This window comes from Rhinolophus sinicus, linkage group LG13, assembly GCF_036562045.2.
Source record: "Rhinolophus sinicus isolate RSC01 linkage group LG13, ASM3656204v1, whole genome shotgun sequence".
NCBI classification, from domain to species: Eukaryota; Metazoa; Chordata; class Mammalia; order Chiroptera; family Rhinolophidae; genus Rhinolophus; species Rhinolophus sinicus.
This window is the reverse complement of record NC_133762.1, coordinates 4,837,931-4,861,989: the sequence shown is the minus strand read 5'-3', so window position 1 is coordinate 4,861,989 and position 24,059 is coordinate 4,837,931. Positions and strand designations below refer to the sequence as shown.

The 24,059-nt window shown below is 43.2% G+C and overlaps 1 protein-coding gene across 21 annotated transcripts in view; it reads left to right on the top strand.

The window, feature by feature from the left end:
- Positions 1–6,286: 6,286 nt before the first annotated feature.
- The window catches only part of MEF2A (myocyte enhancer factor 2A), a 118,517-nt gene continuing 100,744 nt past the window's right edge, over positions 6,287–24,059 (top strand). For 3 of the 21 annotated variants that reach the window (XM_074317945.1, XM_074317943.1, XM_074317942.1), the window contains exon 1: positions 6,706–7,538. The gene's annotated coding sequence lies outside the window, so the exon portion shown is untranslated. Of the gene's footprint in view, positions 6,607–6,699; positions 7,539–7,856; positions 8,123–8,733; positions 8,929–24,059 lie in introns of those variants that run through there. The other 18 variants (XM_074317935.1, XM_074317934.1, XM_074317930.1 and 15 more) reach the window with 13 other exon arrangements.

Here is a 24,059-nt window from a genome sequence, read left to right as displayed (position 1 = left end):
TTTTTGAAGAAAACAAGCTCAGTCCCACCTCGGGAACTTTGTTCTTCCCTCTGCGTTGAGACACTCTTCCCTCGGTCTTCATCTGTCCAACTCCTTTTGTCCCCCAGTTTAAATGTCATTACCTCAGAGAAGCCCTCCCTGAACCCCTAGCTAAGTAAGGCACCCGCTCACTTTCCGTCACGATCTCGTGTTATTTTTGTCCTAAACCCTTATCACCATCTGACGTGTTCTTGTTTATAAATTTTTTGTTGTCTGTGTAACCCCATGACTACAAGCTTCACGAGAACGTGGATCTTCTCTGTATTCCCAGCGCTCAGAACAGTCCCTGGAACACTCTATGGCCCCAGTAGAAGTTGGTGGAAGGAATCAATAAACAACCACACGTGTAACTGCTACTTGTGTAGGTACCTGTAGATTATGTACGTGCTTTACGTGCATTACTCAATCCTCAAAATGACCTCAAGGAAAACTTATTATTATCTTCTGGGTAGGAGAATTGAGGTTTGGAGAAATTGAGCAACTTGCCCAATTGTACACACCTGGAAAATGGGAGCGGTGTGATTTAAACAAAGGACCAGCAGACTCCCACATTGGTGGTCTTGTCTTTTCAGTGACTCCAAGATTTGTCTCAAATTTCAACATTCTTAAATTCTAATAGATAAAAAATTCTCACTAGATCATAAGTTCTAATTTGGGAATGATTTGTACAATGTAACCATCACAGAGAGAACTGACCATTCTATGTGATTTTAGGGACACCTCGGCCCAGACTAGGTCTAAATGGGTGCCCTAAAAGACATGCCAAGGGTGGGTGATGTGGGCGATGCATTTTGAAAGAAATTATTGAGGGGGCACTAGGACAATTCCAGTCTTTAGAAGAAATATCAGTGACAAAAATGCACAGGCAAAGAGGACAATAGAGAGAGATCACGGTTTCATATGTTTCATGGTTTCATAGATATGTGTGGGACATTGGGGGAATATGTGAAATGCAGCCCCTCTTTAGATGGGACACAAAAAGTGAAAAGAAAATATACTCAAGGTTTAGAGCTACTATAATTAGCATGTGAATGTATTGTTGGTTGTGGAGAGAATCCCAAAGTCTGAATAAAGTGTGCAGAAGGAAAAACTACGACCTAACAAAAATGACAACATATAATAGAAATTGAAAGACTTATTTGAAGTTCGAGTGTATAAAACATCCAGCTGTCAAGGATTCAGTTTCTTACATTTTTAAAGTTTATTTAATCTTCATGTAGACTTTGACATGTCAGAATACAAACTGAGCAAAGGAAAGATCTTTCATCTCCTTCTCTGAATATATCCTTTCATGATCGGGCATTCAAGAATAACAGCCTGTGTGATATTCAAATAAGAAAAGTGAAAACAACATTTTTAATGCTTGAAAAAAGCAATAATAGGCAACGTTAGAAGTGATAGATGTGTGTGTCACATTCTGATGTTTAAGAACAGTCACGTGGCGAATATGGACCTGATTGAAGAGGGAAGTAACTAGAAACGTTTAGTTATTTTCAGTGGTTTTCCCTCCCTTCAATTCAGAACCTCGGCCACTTCAAAACACTCAGACTTACAACGTTTTACCAATAGTTTTAATATTACCCAATTTGAATTTGAACATACTATTGTTATATATTGTAAAAATGTTGTATAGCAGTTGTATGAACTCCATGGACGCTTATGACTGGGAAGCTGAGTACAGAATACTAAAATTCTTTATCACTTAAAATTTTATCTTGAAATTCTTTTAGACTTGCCCAAAGTGGCAACATAGCACAGAGAATTCACTCGGCTTTCTGGAAGGTCATCTTACATGAGGGCAGTCCAATCATCAAAACCAGGAAATTAACATTGATGTAACACTATTAAGTAAATTATAGACTTTATTTGAATTTCACCAGGATCCAATTTTGCATTTAGCTGTCGGGTCTCCTTGGTCTCCTCCAATCTGTGACAGTTCCTTACTCTTTCCTTGTCTCTCGTGGTCTGGATACTTTTGATGAGTACTGGTCAGTTACTTTGTAGAATGTCCCTCAAATTGGGTTTGTCTGATGTTGTCTCAGGATTAGCTTCAGCTGATACATTTTTAGCAGGAACACCAAAGAAGGGATGTGCCCTTCTCATTGCATCATATCATGGGGTACATGGTGTCCATATACTTTATTACTGGTGATGCTGGCTTTGTCCATTTAGTCAAGGTACCGTCTGCTGGGTTTCTCTATCATAAAGTTACCATTTTCTCTTTGTATTTAACAAATACCTTGTAAGGAGTTACTTTGAGATTGTGCAGTTGTCCTGTTTCTCATCATTTCTTTGCCCACTGGTTGTTGCATCCATTGCTATTTCTTGCCTGCAACAGTTATTAACTATGGTGTTTATCTAATGGTGATGTTTGCATTGCCCTCGGTTCCATTTTTCAACTGGAATTCTCCTGGAAGCAAGATCTGTAATTTCTCTCCCATTTATTTATTCATTCAACGATTTAGCAGTATGGAATCATGGGTATTTATTTAATTCTGTGGGTTATAACCCAATACTAACATCATTTGTCTTGTTGCTCAAATTGTTCCAATTTTGGTCACTGGTAGCTCTTTCAGGTTGGCCCCAAGTCCCATTGACTTGTCATCATCATTTTGCAAGGACTTCCTTGCTTTTTGGCACCATAAGTTTATCTAGTTTTTGTTGTTGTTGTTTTTCCTTTCCCAGTTCTGGAATCAACCATTACTTCAAGGAGCCCTGGTCCCTTTTATTGAAAAATGGCACTTAGATCTGGGCGTTTTTCATGGAACTTGCAAAAGAAAAGGAATGCACAAAAGGACTCTCTCTTACACATGTACATTAATGATTTAAGTTCTAAAGAACTTACGATGTACAGTACAAAGTGGATTATGTTTTTACTTTTAGGCTTAATTTAAAATGTGGAATTTTCTGAAACATTTACAAGTCACAAGATCAGATTTACAAGTAAGTAACCTTATAAGTAGATGTAGTTTCTCTTATATGTGGTATTTCTCAACCAGACACAAGTCCTTACACCCAGTTAAATTTGGAGAATTCACTAATTTGGGGTAACACTTAACAACCTTCAATTTTTCAATTGTTTACACTCATATAAGATTGAGACATTGTGGGGACAGAGCCAGGAGAGCAGTTTCCAGGCTCTCAGCCTCACGTGGAAAGGTGCTGGTTGGGGTAGTAGATGGCCATCAGTTGTGACTAGTTCGCCATCAGCTGTAACCGTTTAGCCATTAGCCACTAATATAACTGCCATGGCTGCGCTAGGGGGTTGGTTGGTTGGCAGAGAAGCAGACGGCGAATTGCGGATCATGTGGTTCCTGCTTCCTGTGTCTCCAACCCAGCTGCTGGTGAGACTGTAATGGTATGAACCCCCATCCATGGCTCCGTGGGTGTTCCTTTTTGGCCTCACCATATCCTGCGTTCTTGTGCTGGGAGCAGGAGCTGAGACCCTGAATAACAGGCCTCATGAAAAATATGTATTGAGACACTTAGCCTGGCCCACACCATATTTAATAATTACCACCGTGTATAAATAAGTATTGGGAACACAGATTGAACATGGCATGGTATGATTCCTATGTTTGAGCAGCTCACAAGTTAAAACCTTTTCCGGGCTCTTTTTTTACCCCAATCACTTACTTGTTTGAGTTTTCCCTGGTAAACTTAGTTTTTCCTTTTATGAATCCATTCCCTTTACTGTTCCTCCCTCTCATTGTCGTATTTCTGCTCCCTAAGTCATTTCCCCTTTCCTCCAGGCCATATACCCTGTCTTCAAAATTCTGCTTAAATTTCTCCTCTTTCAAAAAACCCTCCCTAATTTGTCGAGTTTTATCTACCGTGTTTCCCCGAAAATAAGGCCGAGGCTTATATTAATTTTTCCTCCAAAAGATGCATTAGGGCTTCTGTTCAGGGGATGTCACCCTGAAAAATCATGCTAGGGTGCGTTTTCTAGTTAGGTCTTATTTTGGGGGAAACACGGTAGTTGTATCTTTTTTCAACCCCACAGGGCTAAGGCTGTGTTGTCCCACAGGCATCGCAAATTCAATGTGAGCAGATGTAATTCATCAGACTGCTCTCATCCAGCCCCATCCACCTCATCTTCCTCCAGTGTTCTCCACTGATGCTGCTGTTATCCACCCAGGAGCCCAAACCAGAAGCCTAGGGAGGCAGCTGGGACTCTTTTACTGTCCCTAACCCCAGATTCAATGATTAGCAAGCAGGTCAATTTTACCTTCTAATTATTCCTATGTTTTGCTCCTGCTTTCTCTTTATCATTAGGTAACTGTCTTAATTCAGGTCCGGTTTCTTCTTTATCTCACTTACCATCTGTCTTAAATGGGTTCTCTGAAAAGCAGACCTCGAAACAAGGATTTTGGTGCAGGTGTTTTATTTGGGAGGTGATGCTAGGAAGTGCTATGAGGGAGTGGGGAAGCGAGATAGGGGAAGGGAGGAGAGAATAAAAAGTGTGCAAATGAGTGGAGAGCGGATCACCACCGAGGGCAACTGGGGGGACAATCCACTTGGAGCCCCCCCGCCCCGACCCTCAGACTTACGGGAACGATGCCTCTGAATTGTCTTTCTGAGGCATGAGGAAGCTGGGGTAGTATCTACTGACCTGAGCCCTCTCCTGGGGCCAGAGCGTGTCCTCCACAGAGACACAGGAAGTTATCAACATGGGTGGAGGCAGTCTGGGGAGTTGTTGGTGTGAGGGGTGCAGTTCTGACAGCAGTGGCTACCTCATGAGCACCTCCTGACTCTCCTGCCTCGTCTTGCTCGCTGCCACCCACCCCCAACTTCTGCCCTGAGTATTCTTGGAAAATACCTAATAGATCAAGCTTTTTACCTGCTTAAAATCTGATCTGTCAGTGGCTTCCCACTGCTTTCCGAAAGAAAGCCAAGTGGCCTGGCTTGACGTGTTAAGGCTCCTTACCATCTCATTCCCAACCACTCTTCCAGGCTCTTCTCCCACCACGTCCCAGCACTTGTTCCTCGCTGAGCACCTGAAGGCGAAGACACCAGAGTTCAGGTATGTTTTCAAGATCTGAACTGTGAGGACATTAGTCACAAATAAGAATGATTATGTTTTGCTAATGGATTTTACAATGGCTATGCTCTCGAATTCTTACGCTTACTCTTCCTTCCTTCCTACCACTCCCTGCAATTCTTAGACAAGTGCTTTGACACGCAGGGGATGGGGGTGGGGGAGAGGTGCTCTCTTAGGGGATGCAAACGCTCTTCATTTCTGCTTTGGCTGGACTCTGCCTGGCTTCCTTGAGTGACCGATTGCGTGTGAACAGGTAGGGGGTGGTCACTCTGAGCTGTCTCTGTGCCCCAAGAGTCAGCTTTTGCAATGGTGGGAGATGGAGTGGAGCCCTGAGAGTGTGAAAACCTCTTTTGGAACAGTTTGTTCTCATCGCCCCTCTTCTCCTTCCAGGGTGAAGGGCTGGTGGGAATGAGGGAGCCAATCCTCACTGTCTCCCCACTTCAGAGCCTGGGCTTTGAAGGAAAAGTGTCAAACTTATTTTCCTGGAGCAGAGAAGCCAAATCAAGCTGGTTCTGCAGCTTCTGGCAGGTTAGAAAGCGTGCATTTCCACATGACTTGCTGCGTTACACCAAATTTTAATGTGTTTTAAAAACCTCCCTGAGTCCGTGCTGCTGGCTCCTCTGACACTGACATTGCGGGGTGTTGGGGGGGGTGTGGGGGGGAGAGCGAGCTCTGAGCACCACTCCAGGTTTATTGTCCGGTGTATGGTGTTTATGCGCAGCTTTTGAGTCGGGTTTTTCCCAGTACATTGCCTCCTCGAGGGAGGAAGCCCGGTAGCCTCCAGCTTCCTTTGTAACTTCCCAGTTCCCCTGCCCACAGCCTGTATGTCAGTCTGCTCACCACTCTAATCGCTTTGGTTTAAAGGGCGATGGGGCCGAATTCCTCCTTTTCAAATGAAAATGCGTATTTGGCGTTGTGTCCATTGCCTAGGAGGTGCAGATGTAGGCAGCGTGGCCCTAGAAACTCTGCAGAGGTGAGCCGCCTGCAGGATGCAAGGACCAACAATGGTTCACCTCGTAATGACTTCCCTGGACAGAAACCAATAACCCCAGAAAACAGAATAGCTGTCCCCAGCACCTCGCCCGTCCACGTCTCAGGAGAGGCCGTGTGCCGAGTGGTTAGGAGTTCAAGTCCTCTGTGCCTTCCTCTGAAGCTCTGTGACCTCAAAAGGTCACTTGAGCAGTTCAGCTTCCCGTTCCTCGTCTGTAAAATGGGAATAGAAACTGAATCTACTTGACGGCGACGTTGTACGGCATGCAGGAGCGGTACTTGTATGCAAAATGTTGGGCGCAGAGCTTCGCGCTCAGGGCATACGAGTAGCGTACGCCTGTGAGTCATTAGCTGTTACTAATAGTCAAGAGTAGAGGGTCGCGTCTCTCCTAGGGCGTGGGGAGCTTGGCTGGCCAGCCCCACAGGGGTCGCATGCCTTCCAGGCCCCTTCAGGTCCTACACGCTCCGGGCCAGGGGCCGGGGTACCACCGTGAGTGCTCAATGAGGATGACCGGCGGCCGCCCAGGTGCGCACAGGTACGGCCTTGACCACGAGGAGGGCGCGGGCGCGGGCACGGCGCGGCGAGCCGAGGTCCGGGGAGGCCAAGTGTGCCCCGAGAGGGGCGCTTGGCCCCGACCCCACTGGGCCGGTAGGGGGCGTCTGGGCCCTCCCGAAGGAAACCGCCTGGCACCTGGATACCCCCGAACTGGCGCGCCCCGCAGCCCCGGCCCCGCCAGCGCTGCCCCGGGTGCCCCGGGGTTGGCTGGCCCCGCGGCCCCGCGCGGCGATTTGCCACGAGCCGCGTCAGTAGCCCCGTCCCGACCCCACGGGATGGTCAGGGAGGCAGCGTCCGGGGAGGCGTGGGCGGCCGGGCGCGATGCCGCAAGGCCACCCCGCCCTGGGAGGTGCTCCGGCCTCCTCAAGTGACCAGCATCCCTTGCAGGAGCACAGGGTCCTTCAGCGGGAAGCCAGCTCCAGCCCGTAGCCCGGCGCCAAACCGCCGTCAGCTCCTTCCTGTGCCGGATGATCCATCTCCTCACCCACCCGGAAAAACATAGTCCACCGCTCACGTCCCTGTGGAGCGGCGCTCACTTCCCATCAGGGTGACTCCCTTAGCCTGCACCCTCGTCTTTCCCATCCCAAGGACTCCAGGGCCCACCAAGGGGCTAAAGTAGCTCCGAAAAGAAACCTTACGGGAGAAACGGGAGGGGGAGCCGAGGGGAAAGGACGGAAAGGCGAGGCTGGCGGAGGGACACCGAGGCCTGCGGCGTGGTGCGCATGCGCGCGGGCAGCAACGAGTTCCGGTCTGGCCGGGGCCTGTCTCCTAAAAATAGCCCCGGTGTGGGGATCCGTGCGCGGATGTCCCGGCGAGTCCCGGGCTGAAGGAGGCGTCTCCGGGCGGCGCGGAGCGCTGGTGGCGGGCCGGAGCTGCAGCGTGTGTGCGCCCGCCAGCTACGCCGGAGACACGGTGAGGGCCGCAGGCGGCGGGGCTTGGTCCTCGGGGCCGGTGGTGCCAGAGCGGGGTGGCCTCTCGGCGAGGGGGCCGGGGGGCGCTGAGGTGGGGGGGCGGCGCGACTGAGGAGGGGAGCCCGCGGGGCTCGGGGGACACCAGGACAGGGCGGCGTCCGGCTGGCAGGAGGCCGGGGTCCCGGGCGATGAGCGGTGGGGTGCGGGAGGCGGGCAGGGGTGGTAGTGTTAGGGTCCACGCCAGGGGGCGAGGGGCGAGGCGCCCCGGCGGTGGGGGCGGGGTGCCCGGAGGGCGGGCCCGGGGTCTGACGGGTGTCGCGGGGCCGGCGGAGGGAGGCAGGGCAGTGGAGGAGCCTCCCCGGGCGCACACGGCGTTTGGTGCTGGGGGGCGGTGGTGGACGTCACCTCCTTGAAAGTTGACGGAGTTCCCTGGGGACCCAGAGCTTCTCCGGGGCGGAACGCCCGAGGGCCCTGCATCTGGCGCTCCGAGGCCGGGGTCTCCTTGAAGGGATTGACCCCCCAGTGCGGGGGGCGTTCTGCGCTCTTGGACTTGGAGAAGTTCCCCCACTTATGCTTTGAGAGAAGGTTGGTCTAACGGGGCGGACGCTTAGGTCCGAACTCGCCGTGTGTGTAAATGTCAGTGGCGGGTCGGTCATTGGGGCGGGCGGGGGGCGGGGGTGGCAGGGCCACCTACGGGTGCGGACACCGGACCCTGCGTGGGAACGTTGCGGGGGCAGCAGGGGCTGCGGAGGGGACCGCTCGCCGCCCCCCGGATCTCCAAGTAGATCCCGGCTCGCAGGGACGATTTTGTGTGATGGAAACTTTGCCTTTTAGTTCAATATCATCTGTCTTGGAACAGTGAGGATTGAATTAGTAGGTGACACAGTGCAAACAACTTTGGAAAAGGTGAGCCTTTCTGAATGAGAACAACAATTTGTTTTTTCCCCCGTGGAAGTGTAGACTTGAAGGGTGATTCCCGAGATAAGAAGCGAGCCTCTTGTCATGGTCCAGTAGCGAACCGTGTGTAGATGGGAGAATAGCAGCATAGGGTTAACCTGCATTTTAGTTTACAATGAGATTGGGATGCCAGTAAATGTGATATATCAGAGAGGCCTGCTCTGATGTGGTCATTATATATGTGTTTTAAAACAATGATTGTCTAAAATTTTTCAAGATTTTTTTTTTTTTTTTTTAAGCTGGCATGTTTCCCTTGGGTCTTGTATCTGTGTGAAGAGAAGGTTCTCTAAAGCTGTGACGAGGTGTACATTACACAAGAGTACTTTCCCTTTAAGAATCCAGCTGTGCTGTTTTGGCAACTGCCAAGTACTCCAGTTGTCAGTTTTAAAATCTGTTACCTTGGCAGGACTTGAACAAGTCAGTCTGTGGAAAAGGTAAACAAAATAGCTTAAAAAATTTTTTTATTTTGCAAATGCAAAAATGGCATTTATTTTAAAAATATGAATTGAGGAAGTGAAGATAAAATAACTCTTGAGCTACTTACTGCTTTTGTATGTCCATTTTTTTTTGGTTTGGGGTTTTTTTTTGGGGGGGTGTATATTTTTGGAAGATTTAGTCTTTACTGTTATTTAACTGTATGGTAACTTTTGTTTTAGGAAAAAAGTCAAAATGTTTTCACTGATGTGGATGCCAATTTTAGTTAGACTTTATATGAAATGTAATGAACACGTGTTAGGTGTCATAAAATATTAAAATTAGTTTGTTCTATATGATGATACACTAATGATTCTGGAATCACTTTCAATTCTCTGAGCATTGTAAAAAGTTGTGATAATTATGTTATAATGAAAATATTCTGAAGAGCTAAAGTGGATTTAAATACTTGGTGTAGACTGTCTTTAGGTGAACAATTCTTTTGCAAGAGTGTTTCCACTGGAAACTTAATTACTAGAGCAGTCAAGATTGTGACTAGGGCCCTGCCTAAAAAAATTTGCTTTTCTGTTTCATTTAATTCACACTATTATATATGTATAAAGCTATGGTTTTATTCACATTGGAACACAGGTGATAAAATTATATTTAACTCAAATTACTTCCCAGAAAAAGTTTAAAAAAAATTAAATTGCTGAGGGGAGTGCGTGGTAGGGGTTGTTCAGTGGAAGGAAATTAGCTCATTTGGGCTCAGAAATAATAATTGTAATGTCACCATGTTGAATTATGGTTGGAGAATAACCTCCTTCCATATTGTTACAGTTTTTACAGTTCCTTAATAGGTATGTGTGGCAAAGATTGTTTTTTGTAAATGCAATTGGAAATAGTCTTTTAAAGATGTTGAGTTGTTTTGAGTGGCTTTTATTTTTTCGAAACAGTAGCATTATAGCTTTGTATTTTCCATTTAGAGTGCTGTGCAGGTTAATATTAATTTTACTGTTCAAGCAGTAGCAACGTCATTCATTAATTATTTGGTTTCCAAGAGAAATATTCAAGTGTATTCCAGGTGGTTAAGTAATTATGGAAATGTTTATAAGAACATGATTTTGAAGTTTGAAATATTTTGATTAAATCTTTTTAGTAGATTTGTGTTTTGATTTAGGGGGAGGAAGCTGTAGGCAAATTTGTTATTGGGAAGTAGCATGCTTGTCAGTCAGGTTTTGGACAGCCACCTTTTTTTCCTTCCTTTGCTGTTTTTGGTAAAAGGAATTTAGTGTAACACACAATGATGATGGTTCTGGATCGTCTGTGGTCATTTCTCATTCTGTTTTGTAATCAGACCATAGCCCCATTTTTTTGTTTTGGAACATACATATATACTCAATGGTACATAAGAATGTTACAGAGCCTCGCTGAAGTTTTATTATTACTGGTGAGGCAGTGAAAATGCTGCTTTGTGGATTGAAAATGATGGGTATTGCTTTTTTCTAGATTAGAAAGAAAATCTGTGAATGTTCTTAGTACACGGAGAAGTGAGTGCCCTCTCAGTGTTTTAAGTAGTAAGAGAAGTATGAATATGGAAAATCAAATCACTTTCAGTTAGATAACCTCCTGCAAAAGAATTCTTTCACATGTGCTGATTTGCAAGTCCTCATAAGGAAGGCTTTTGACTCTCATCAGACCTTGGGACAGATCGCAGCTCTGCCACTGACAAAGTTATGAGGCGTCTTCTGTAAAATGGAAGGAATTGCACTACCTGCCCCTTGGAATTGTTAGAATTCAGTGAAATTGTGGGTGTGAAAGTTTCTAGCACCCTGCCTGGGGCTTAATGTATAGACATGCATATTGCCTCATCTCTCTTCATCCCTTCCTCCTATGGAGATTATATAGGTGCTCTGCCTAGTACCTGTACGTCTAGTGTCTGTGACCAAAGGGCTTCAAATAATGTATAAAAGCCAGAGACCGTGCATATATTTGTTTGGGGTGCAATATCTCAGCATCTTCAGTTCATTGTCAGATTATACATAACATGTTTAGTTGGCTGTTCTACGTTAGGTTTTTGATCTGCAACTATTGTTTGATTCTCCCTCCATAATCTCCCCCAAATATTAAAAAAAAAGTTAGAATTAAATATCAGTGTTTCCCCTATTCTTCAGGGAAATATGACCTTTAGGAATTATCTGTGGGCGTTGTCTTCAAGATATAGTAATTAAAATTTGAAATTAGAAAACTTTTTTAACAACATACCTGGACTAAATATATTTTAAAAATAGCTTTTCTATAATTGTTTATACTTAATTTTTCACCAGCTCTGTGGAGCTAAAGGGTTTGATCTGGGTATGCTTTCTCTGTGTACTCCATAATATATGGACCCTGTGTCTAGTTTATCATAATTGAGTATAGACTTATTTGTTAATAAGCCTCATGTATAGCAAGTGATGTGTATTGGCACACATTTAATAAACCCTATGTTTTTGTATAGTTGCTTGCTATTTACCGAATAATTATATTTACTGAATTTAATTGATATTTGTTGAACTTAATATTTATTTAATATCAGATTATCTTAGTAATTACTTGAGTGACATCATAAACATGAAAGTTAGAAATTAGCTGGTTTGTGGGGTGGAAAACCAATGTCTGAACATTAGTGCATAAGAGCAGGTAATTTACTTCTTCAGTTTAATACCTGATGATACTGAAAGGGTGAGGAATTACTAACATAGGTGCAAAACAGATGCTACTCAGTCAGACTTCTAATACACATCAACCACGGCACATCTTTTGATGGTTGTCTTGAATCAATACTAATTTTATTTTCTTCCTTATACAGAAATGCACACTTTACAAACTTAAATTCAACCTTCAATAAAGTTGTATGTTTCGAGAAATATTTTGGTAGTGGGTGGTAAATTTCTACTGCATGAGCTGGACCCATTTCCTGGGTTATTTTTGTTACCAGCAGCAGATGCGGGCTGACTTGGATTAGTTTGAGGTATGATTTGTGACCCTTTGGGACAAGGAATACTCTTCGTTCCACCTGGTAAGATAACTTGTGGCTGTGGGCTTATTAAAACAAGGTTTTCTTGCATTGGCTGATACTATGTTTGCCTGTCTTGCCTCTTGTTCCCACCCGTAGCAATCCAGTTTTTACATAGAGACTGGAATTCTGTTTTTAAAACTCAGATCTAAATGCCATTCTTCTTTTAAGAAAAACTTTGAAGGCATAGGCAATCCATAGAGAGGTTGGCCTCTAAAATCCGACAGCCTTAGAATACCTACTCTGGCACTTTGTATTCTTTGGCAAGTTCTCAATCTTCTTGAAGCTCAGTGAATAACACAGTGATTCTAATATTATTTATTTCATAGCGTTGTTGAGAGGATTCAATGAGCTGTATATTCTCAAGCCTTTTGCTTGGTACCTAAAATGCAATACATTTTGCTCCCTACCACTACTACCATCACTACTCTGGCGATTGCTGTTATTTTAGTCCTGGGTCACTTTATAATACGATTCTGTCCTGTCTTTCCAGGCTCATCGTCAGCCACTCCCCTTCAATGTCTGTGACCCACTTAAGGCCAGCTGTTGGCTCTTCCCTGAAAAGGCCATGTCCGCTGATTGCTACCACTTTTATTTTTCTAACCCAGAATTTTCCCTGAGCTTGATACCCATTTGGAAATCTAGTTGGAATTTCAAGCATAGTATTAGCCATATGACTAAAACATAGCTGTTTATTCCTCTCCCCCAACCTTCTTCCTCCCGTCTACCCCCAAACCCTGGTGTCTCTGGTGGCTTTCTCCATCTCAGGAAGTGGCAGTACTTGAGCCAAGAACTGCAGCTATCGTTCTGGATTCTTTTCTTTTCTCTCAAATCCATCCACACGTTCTGTTGTACCTTCAGGATTTATCTCGAGCCAATCCACCACTCAGGTGTTCACTGCCACCTCTCTTTTGCAAGGCACTGTAATTTCAGGCATGAATCACTGGAGTAGCTTCCTAACTGGTCTTCTCGTTTCTTTCCTTGCTCCTCACAGGTTTTTATCACACAGCAGCCCCAGGGATCGTGTCAAGAGCTAAATCATGTCGTGTCTCTACTTAAAAACCTCCCAATGACTTCCCATTCCTGTTGAAATAAAGCTTGTGCTCCTTTCCATGGCCGGACTGCCCCGAATGACTGATGTTTCTTCCCCTCAGTCAGTGGGTGCCAGCCACACCGGCCCCTCGGTGTTCTTTGAAGTCTCTGTCCTTGTTTTAGGGTCTCGCACTTTTTGTGATACCTTCTTGAGATGCTTTTCATGAGCTCGCTGTGGCCGAACCCCTAGGAATGTGGCCCGGCTCTGACTTTGTCACCGGGATCACCCTGTTTCATGCTGTGCTGCATTATAATCTCACACACCTTGTGTATTTTCTCTAAGGTACTTATTGTAACGGGTACACATCCTGTTTGCTTACTGATTGCTTATTTATGGTCCTCCTCTGTTACCTGGATGTAAGTTCATGAAGGCAGAGGCCGTGTCTGTCTTGGTAGCTGTAGCTCCAGGCATTAACCCACTGCCTGGCTCAGGGAAGATAGTAAATATTTGAATGAATGCGTGTCTCTTTGTTTATATTTTAGCCAGGAAGTGGAATGCTCCCTTGCCCATATACGTACTGAACTACTTGTCCTTTAACTTGTAGCTCAGGTGTCATGTGTGATACCAGTTTTAATCATTAGACAAAGTTTTTCTCCCTCGCTCGCTTTTGACACACGCACTCTCTGTAGAGCAAATACCATTTTAGAATATTTGGAGTATTGTAATTGATTCTCTTCTGCTAGGCCGAGTTGCTGCTTCTGAGACCATCTTGCTCTTTTTGTATGCATAGGACCCGCCAGTCTACAAGGGTATATGGGGAATAAGCAATAAATGCCGAAGTTTTCCTAGTCACCCAAAATAACCAACCGCAAACTAATTTTCCCAACCTGCCTTTGACTATCATGAAGGTACTTTCCAGGCTATAAAAGACTACCTTACGAATCTGTATACGTATTAACATAGTGTCTGTCATCAGCATTCTGGGTCAGGGCAGGAACCCCAGGGCTGCTGAGCACAAGTGGCATTTCCTGTTATTCCATGTGGCTTTCTTGCTGGGCTGCGTAGCCATCTTGTCTGAGGGCTGTATTTCCAGTTTGGAAATGCATATCCCTGTAAAAACAGTGTTAGAAATGGTGATTAGTTACTAGTTGCTCCTTATGAACCGGCATCCCCTTCATTCCCTCCCTTCAGCTTCTGCAGCAAATTTGATGTTATTTCAGAAAGGTTGGGGGGAGGGGACGCCGCAATTTAACATAGTATACATGAAATACAATACTAAGTCAACTGGATTGCTAACAAAGATTCATCAAAGAGCTTTTGTGGACAGCGTTAGGGACCTAACCACGATTCGTAATAGTGAAAATCATCCCACGTTCTAAACAGCTGACTTCCAAATAGGCTTTGGAACATATGCCCTTTGCAAGTTGGGGACAACTTTAGCAAAGAGTTTATTTTGCTATTGAGAACCTTTTTCTGAATGGTGTTAAACTTAATTTGATATGGACTATGAAGGGAAAGGAAGAGAAGAATCTGGGAGATAAGACTTTGTTTTGCAGAAATGGCTCAGTTTCCCCAAAGTAAAGTTTTAGTATTGGCAAAAGTTTTTTTCTTTCTTTTTTTTTTTTTTTTTAACTTTTTTTGTTTTGAAAAAGACCTTAGAGAAAAGTTACAAGAATAGTGCAATGAACACCCATTTACCTGTCACCCAGATGCACTGAAATTGTTAACATTTGGCACGTGGGCTTCATTATTCTTTGTATTTGCAGAGTGGCCCCACAGTCTGGAAACAGATATTACTATTTTATTTCCAGGGTGAAGCTCCTCGATTACGTCTTCTGGAGTGTGCCAAAGATGCAAGTTTGCTCAGTGCTAGTCAGAGGCATATCATCCGAGGCAGAAAATCACAGGTGCATGCAAGGTGGAAGTGCTGTGTCAATGAACTGTGTACTTTGCTAACAAGCGAACCACATGTTAAACATAAAATGTCATTGAACATACCATGTATGGTAGTGTAACAGCAGGAATCCACTCTGTAGGTCTCCCTTTCCCTTCTCTCCGGCCTCCTCTTTGTTTCCTCTTTTTCTGCCTATTATAATTACTGTTGTTGAACCATGTGAGAGTACGTTGAACGCGATGCTTTACCCTTAAGTGCTTCAGCTGGTATCTCCTAAGAACAAAGACACGTTCTTACATAACCATAGTACGATGGAGTCGAGAAATTTATTGATAATATGCCATATAGTTTATGTTGGAATCTCTGCCGTTGTGCCAATGATATCCTTTAATAGCAGTTTTTTCCTCATCCAGTATTACCCACTGCATTTTAACTGTCGCATCTCTTGTCTCCTTTAACCTGAAACACTCCTTCGATCTTTTTTTCTTTTTCCTGCCTTGAATCGTTTTGAAGAGTATGGGCCCTTTGTTTTGTAGGGTGCCCATCAGTTTGCATCTGTCATGTTGCTGCTTTGTTGTTAGATTCAGGATATGCGTTTTTGGCAGAAATGCCACGGGAGTGATGATAATATACTCAGTGTACTCGTGTCACATCAGGAGGCCGGGTAATGTCAGTTTGACCCATTGCTGGTGATGTTTACTGGTCACTGTTTGCCCGCCTGTTTTCCCCATAAAAAAGTTACTGTTGTCGTCTTTGTTATTATTGAATAATTGCGGGGAGATTCTTTGAGACTGTGTAAATATTCTGTCCTCAAAATGTTCTCATAATGGTTTTAGCATTCATTGATGATTCTTGCCCAAATAGTCATTGCTACGCTCTCAAATGGTGTTTTTCTATTATTCCTTCTACATTTAGTAGTTGGCATTTTATTCTATTGTAAAGAAGAGCTTGTTCTTCTCGTTTGCTTATTTATTATCAATATAACGCATAGATTTGTTTTTATTAAGTGGGTTGTGCTCTATTACCTGTTAGGACATTATTCATTTTGATGTCCCACATTAACGCAGATTTGGTCAGTGGGTGCTTCTTCAGCTTAACTCGTTGATTTTTTTTGATGTGTTCCTATCATTTTGGGGGCACTTCCTTCTTTTGGGACAATAAGATATTGCAGATTCATCTTCTGCTTTTCCTGCTGCTGTCCTAGAATCAGCCATTTCTCCAGTGAGTCCTGGTTTCTTTTATTGGGTGAGAGTATTTAGAAACCAAGAACTGGGCAGTAGGTGTGCTCTTTGACACTGGAGATGCCTTGTTTTAGAGCCTTTCAGCGGCACAAGCTAAGAAGGTTTGAGTTGATGCTGATTCCTCAGGCAGTAGATGGTAGTTTCCCTTTACATTCCTGAAACGCCTTAGAAGGAAGTCTTTTCCTTTGAAAGTGTTAACAATTCAAATGACTCCTTTCCCTTCATTTTCCTGTGTAATTCTGTAATGGTTGGGTCTTGTCGTCCAAAACGTACTTAAAGTTTTTTGGGTGTAGGAATCCTGTTTTATGTCTCTTTGTATATTCAGTGAATGTGTTCCATCGTGTCGAGCAGAGTTGATACCATATGTTGTTTCTGTTGTCGTTGTGTAATGACTCATTATCTTTATTACTCTTATGCCATAATTCAATATTCTTGTTATAACATTTTAGGTAATTTTGTGGACTGTTTGAATTGGTGATTCATTTGTTCTGTTTTTTAATAACTTTCTTATTCTAGAAGAAATGAAGAACTTTAGAGTTTTTCAACTTTAAAATTTAAAAACCTAATTCCTGAGATGAAAGTCTGTACTTAAAGACCTTGGCATTGTTGTTTTATTCTTCAGCAAGTAATAACCTTTCTTGGCATCACTTTAATTACAAAATGAGATGATATCAAGATCCTTTGTAACTTTACATGCTTTATACCTAATTAACATTGAATTGTTGATGAAAGTAAAATGAAGTGCCACCAAGTGTAGTGGAAGGAATATTGTGTTCCTGAGCCAGGAGTCACTGGGTTTTCTTCTTTGTAAGCATTGTGTTACTTTGGTGATGCGTTTCCCAGTGGGGTCTTCATTTATTACCGTACTCGTTGGGTCCGCTGGGCTGGGTGGTGAGGCATGCCAGAGAACAGGCCTGGGCTTTCCCAGTTGGACGGGAGTATGGGCAGATATATGTTTACAATCCACTTTGCTACGTGTTCAGTGTGGACAGTGCCCAGTGCTCTAGGAACACATAGGAGGGGTGATTAGCCCAGTTTCCGGGAGGCAGGAAAAGTGATCCCAGAGGAAGGGACACCTTCAATTTAGGCTGAAGCCTGTAGCGTGAATAGGACTTAGCCTTGTGAAGACTGAGCATTGTGTTTACAAGACCTTTGTTAAGGAGACGAGATCCACTCAGTGAGCTTGAATTGCTTGGAGAAACTCAAGTCCACTGTGGATGGGTCAGGCAGTGTGAGAGAGGGCAGGCCCCAAAGCATTCGCGGAGAAAGATGGGGCTGAGGAGGTAAGTGGGGCCCGTTTGGGAAGAGCTCTTAAGCTGTTATGTTAAGGAACTGTTATTATCCTGGGGAAACTGGAAGCATCTGAAGCCCGGGAGGAGAGTCACAAGAAAAGATAATACTGATTGCACTGTGGAGGATTCTTTGGAGACAGTTAAAGCTGGTGGGCAGGGAGAGTGGTTAGGAGGGTGTCACAACAAAGTAGTTAAGGTGGCCTGGACGACAGCAGTGGTGTGAGGACTGAGACAATAGGTGGGTTTGAGAGATACATAGGAGGTAGAGTGAAAGGTCTCAGTGATGGAGGGAGGCTGTGTGGAAAGTGAAAGAGAAAGAGGTGTATGGCGTGGGCTATTGAGGCGTGAGCGGGCAGTTGGTGCCAGTGCCTGGAATGATAAAGAGGGTGGCAGAGGCGGATGTGTAATTTACTATCAGAAGGGGGGCAGTTCCTGGTCATGACAGAGGCCCCAGGATTGGGCCATGAAATGGGTATTTGATGAGGAGTGGAAGCAAAGCTATAAAGTGGCGGGGAACTGAGAGGATTTGTCTACAAAAAGCGGAAGGCAAGTCTTGATATTAACTCATGCTTTTCTTGTCTCTGTGAGCTAGATGCTTTTGAGGGGTACCGGTCATTATTTTTTAGAATGTCTTTCAATTTGGGCTTCTTTGATGCTTTCTTATGATGAATTTGGGATTCTGCATGTTGGGCCATCCTGCCAGAGATGTGATGGTGTCACAGCTGGAGGTACATTTTGTATCGGGGGGTATATGATGTCAGTGTGTTATTACTTGTTAATCTTGAGCCCTTAATTAAGGTGGTCTCTGCTGGTTTCTCCACAGTAAAGTCATACAAATAGTTTTTCTCTTTGAAAATGGTAAATATTTTTGGGGAGACATTAATTTTCTGTTTCTCCTCCGACTTTCACTCACTCATTTTAGCATCTATCGGTGGGACTTACCTGTTGCAATTATTACTGTAATACTTACCTAATGGTGATTTTAGAAAAGTTTTTTGTTCCTTTCTCATTTATCAGTTGAAATTCTTCTGTAAGGAAGAGATGTCCCTCCTCTCTCATTTATTTATTCAGTCACTTATTTACATTAGTATAGACTCAAAGATATTTTGTAGGTTATAATCTCATGCTGTCATTGTTTTATTGCTCAGATCATCCAGCTTTGGCCATTGAGAGCTCCTTCTGGTTGACTCCTGTGTGCTTTTGACACGTCTCCATCCTTTTCTGAGAACTTCCTTCCTTTCTGGTACTACAGGAAATTCCAGGCTCATCTTGTGCTTGACCTGTCCCACTCCTGGAACCATCTTCTTTTCCAAAGAGCCCTGGCTCCTTTTACTGGAGAATAGCATTTAGAAACCAAGATATGGTGCTAGGTATGCTTCTTGCTACTGGGCCGGCATTGCTTCTGGGCCTTCTCGGCAGAGCTAAGGAGTAGACGTGTGTATACGAGCCCACATATACACATCCACACCCAGTGCTATACTACAGCCTCTGTGTTCCTAAGAGCCCCTGTGCTATGTGAAGTTGTGTCATAAATGCCATGGGGTGGGTGGACTCAGTGGAGCAAGCGGAACACACTCAAAAACCTGTCACTGACACATGAGACAGAAAGAATAGGCACCTACTAAACCTATGGAAAACAGCAGCATGGTATTAGAAGGTTAAAGGGTTAAAGTAATACATAAATACATAGCAAATGTGATAAAACAACCGGTATGATAAAATCAGTACGTTTGCTTATGTAAGTGAGTGTGGTTGTAAGGTGCTGTGGGTGTGGCTAGAGTGTTGTCACCTGAAATCAGATGACACCTCACACCAGGTGTGGATGGATTTGGCTCCTAACACACGCGGGCCACGGGCGTAGCTCGTTTTCATTTGAGTTACTTCTCCCTTGCATGCCTCACAATTTCTTCTTCACTTCTGTAATAATGTTTAGTTTTTTCCATTTCTCCTTTGAAGTCCACCAGCTTTTAGAATTTCTCTTTGTATTTTGTCCATTTTTGTTGTTAGCGTTTGAATTTCTGATTCTAAGTGGTTTTCATATCTTCACAGGCCTGTTTGTTTTTTTCTGCCGTGGGGGTTGGTGTTGGGAGGGGGTTTTCCTCAGTCGATATGTGTCACATTCTGTTTCTTCATTTTGTGGATTTCACTTTTCTGTGGTTCATGTGTATGGTGTTGCGTGTTTTCTAGAATTCCTAGTGTACTGGTGCCTCTCTGTCAGCATAGAACAGCCCCGTTACTTCAGTGGTTTTTATTTGTTTTGTTTTAATGGTCGGAGAAGGGTTGTGAGACTGAACATTTTATGATTCTTCACTTCATGGTCTTACAAGCTCTTCTATTTCCTGCTTTTTCTTTTTCCCTTTATTATCCAATTGCCAAAGGACACTTTCCCTTCCCTTCGCTCATTTTCTTTGCCGGAAGCTACACGTGGCAAAGTTGTGCCCCTTTCGATGGCGTCTACTTCTTAAATGATGCCTTTAGCTCACCAGACCTTTGATCTTGCTTCCCAATTCTGATCCACCCAGACACTGGGCAAATGTGTTCAGATTTAGGGTGGGTTTATTATTTGTGATGGTCCTGGCAAATGACCGTTAGGCCCCTTAGTTAGCCTCCTTGCCACCAAGCCTTGTGGCTGAGTGGGGGCGGGGGGGCCATCTGAGAAATCAGGTGCTGGGATTTGATGAGTTTTCAGTGTTCACGCACAGTTATTTTGCAGGATTAGCATTCTTTGTCTTCAGGCTGTGGTGAAAGCGAGGTTTTGTATAGAATTTCCTTTTCCTTTATTATTATTTTTTAATATGGTTTAGGGGAGTATTTTTAGAGTTCCTTAGATCCTCTGCCATCATTGTTCACGATAAAGTGTCTACTATTGCGGGGGTGGGAGGTGGGAATCTACTGACTTATAGTGTCAGTGCCCCGAAGCTTTTAGTTAAGAAAAGACGGGCAGTCAACTTCCACTGGAGCTAGAGATTCCAGCAAGTACCTCGCGTGAGAAATAAGCTAATTAAATATAAATATTCTTACTTCATTCTGCTAGCGTGCAAATGCAGCTCTTGGGTTATTGCAAGAGTCTTAAATGCTTTTTTTGGTGAAGCAAGGTCATTAATACAAAGGTTTGTTTCTGTGATGTGTATTGGAAACGCCTTGGTTTTATTATAACATGAATGAGTTAGAGGCCGGTCTGTGTTCAGCCAAGGGCTTCTTTGGTACCTCTTTATTCTAATGACAAGCCAATGTGTATAGTTTTTGGAAAAGGTAACTTCTAAACTTGGGATTGATCCGGTAGATGTTAACGTCTTTGAAATTAAACCACATGTACTTCTTTTCATTCTTTTTCTACTCTCTCTTGGTTTTCTCGGTTTTCTGATCTTCACAATTGTCCTTTGATTACACTCAATGGTAGGCGTGGTGTTATTCCTCGACTCTACCTTCAACTGTGTTTAGTAATGTGGCACTAAATCTGTTTATGGTCGCTCAAGTTCATTGTTCTTTGTCTTTTATACTTTTTAACATGAGCTATTTAACAAAGTTGGAATTATGTGTTGGAGTTGTTTATGGTTGGTTTCTAGAATTCAGTTGTTTAAGTTATTTATTACCTTTAAGCATCTTTCTCTAGAATTAACAAGTTTTTTTTGGGTCAGTGTTTTATGTTGTTGGAGTAGAAATGGACTTGTTTCATTAGTCATTTTACATTTCTTTTTGTAAAAATATCAACCAGCATGAAAACGCTTATTAACTGGAAGCATCAGAAATCATTCCGAGTATAAATTAAACCCTTTGCTATTAACGATGTGTCCTTGGAGTCTCCACCTGGTTTTCTCATGACATTTAAAGCCGATCAGTACCTAAGCCCAGCTGTCTGTCTTTGGAACCTCATTTATGAGCTTTCATTTCTTTCTTCACATTTTTCGTTGTCTCAAGTAATGACTTGATGGGCTCTTTATACACTTCTTTTTCATTGCACGTCCCCCCACCTTTACTTTCAAATGGCAAACATGGTAGCCCCAAAGCAACGGCCATGGTGTGGCTCCCTCACTCCCTCTTTTGAGCTCTACCCCAAATATTCTTCCTGCTTTAACTATTGTTTCTGTATTGTTGATTATGAAATATAAACACACATAAATACAATACAGCTCTTTGCTTCTAGGAGGGAATGGCTTAGGGAGGGTAAGAACCACATCAATTACTTTGGTATATTAATTGCCATGTGGTTTATAAATCGTAGACATAATAAGTGGAGTAAGGAGTTCAGGGAAGGAAGAGGTCAGAGGTGATCAGGGCACGCTTCATGGAAGAATTGCTGCCTGAGCTGGATGTCAAATTTTGTTGTCAGAGATGTGGAAAAGAGACTCCACATAGAGAAAAGAATTTGAGCAAAAGAGCTAAACCAGGAACGTGAGAGGCATACGAGTATATTGGACACAGTTTGGCCAGAACGGAGGGATTTTCAGAAGTAGACGATGGTAAAGTGGGGAAGAGAGCTGGAGGGCAGACTGTGCAGCACCTCAAATGTTGCACAGGTTGGACTTTGTTCTTCAGGTGAGGAAGGGCTCTTGAAAGTTCTCAAAGCGTGGAAGTGACCAGGGCCACCTTTACTATGTCCAAACAGGATAACGAAATGCTGTGTATGTCCGTATGAATGAGGCTCGGTTCCTTGAAGAAGAATGAAAACATCACTTTTCAAACAGCGCAGTGCCAGGTTCATTCTTTACTTTGTCTGATGGAAGTTGGTGGGGATACATGCCTTTCCAATAGAAGACATAGGTAAAGGTGGATTATCCTTTTCACATTCTTCTCCGTAGCCTGCTTCTTGGTCTTTCCTGGGCCAGACCAAATGCTGTGCTTTCTGTAAAGAACTGATTTCTTTCCATTAGTGTTTTTCATTTGAAATCTTGTATATAGTATTTTGTATCTGTCTTACTGTACAAACCATATGGACTAAAATCAATAGTTTTATACACACTGCATGGAAGGGTTTTGTGCTCTCTTAGTTCTTCTTACACTCTTTTCATGTAGATTCTTAGTAAACATACAGTAAATGAATTTATTAAAATTGCTCTCTTTCAATTGACCCTAGATTTTGCACTTTGCTAGATTTAGATTGAGCTAAGGTTTTGAAAAGATAACTTTGTTATCTCTACCCCTGCTAGTCTAGGTCAGTAGTTCTCAACTTCTTTTCTGCTGTGAGATATAGTAGATGAAATTTTGACACGTGCACTTCCGTGTATCTCCTTAACAGAGAAGTCAGGTGTTACAGTGATTTATAATTGCCACAACTATCCGGGCTCGTGTTGTAGGTGTAACAGGTAGTAGATAATGGGCAGTTACTAGACAAGTAGCTATAACTCTTCCCGATTTTCTTCCACTTAATTGAGAAGCCATATCAGAACGTGTGCAAAGGTGAGGCTGCGAGAAGAATCAGATGACCGTCTCTCTCGTTCATTTTAAGGTCCAGGCCACCACTTCAGAAGTACCAAATTACTTGCAAGAGAAATCCCAAGTTATGGTATCTTTCAAGATGACTTTCAGACCTTTAGGATTTCTTTTTTTCCATCAGTGGTTTTGTTGTTTGTTTTAAAAAGGTAGAGCCCCATTTTACTGTGGTTTAGACTGGTAGTCTGGATTTTACTCCTGGATTCCATTTCATTTCTATAAACTTTAGAGTTTGTGTCCCTAGGAAGACCTCTGAGGCCGCTTTCATTTCAAAACTTGAGGAAGTTGCAGAATATCATGAATACATTGTCCAAACTTATTCTACATTCTCGCCAACATCCTTATTGGCCATTTGTTTGACAGTTTACCAGTCAGACTGTTTAACCAAAGTGATGTATTGTTGGCCATTATGTTAAGTGCTTAGTGGCACATTTTAAAGTGTGTTCATTTTTAAACTTGTTTTATGTGTGGACAAAATGTGCTGGTTGTTAGAGTTCGGTGGTTGAGGACTATAAAAATGACACAGGTTCCAGTAACTTCATGCCTGCAGAGGAGTACTGGGAGTGCTGGGTGGTGGGCTAGAACAAAGGGAACTTCAGCATTTCAAAAGGCACACCCTCTGCTGGAAGTGTGACAGTGTCATCGGAACATGTGATAAATGTTAGTGTTAAATATTAATGGAAAATTGTCAATATGGTTGCTCGTTATGGATTGAAGGGATGATAAATTATTTGGGAGACTAAATTACTAGATACTAGTAATTTACCTAAAATGCCTAATTACCTGTGGCATAACGACAGATACGTGAATTACTCTGAGGAAGGTACCATAATGAAGAGAGATTATGGAAAAGAAAATCTGAAGAAACTCTACATTTTTTATTATTAGACTAGAAGCTGGAAATGAACACAGATTAAAAAAAAACAAACTTGTGTACCAGTTTTCATGGCAGCATTACTCATACAGGCAAAAAGTGGAAACAGCCAACCCAAAAGTTCATCAGCTGATGAATGAGTAAATAAAAGGTGATCTTTCCATACAATGGAATATTATTTGGCGATAAAAAGGAATGTAGTACAGATACATGCTACAGCATGGCTAGATCTTGAAAATATTGTAAAGTGAAATAATCCAGTCACAAAATAAAGTACATACAGTGTGTGGTTCAATTTATAGGAAATGTGCAGACTAGGCAAATCTATA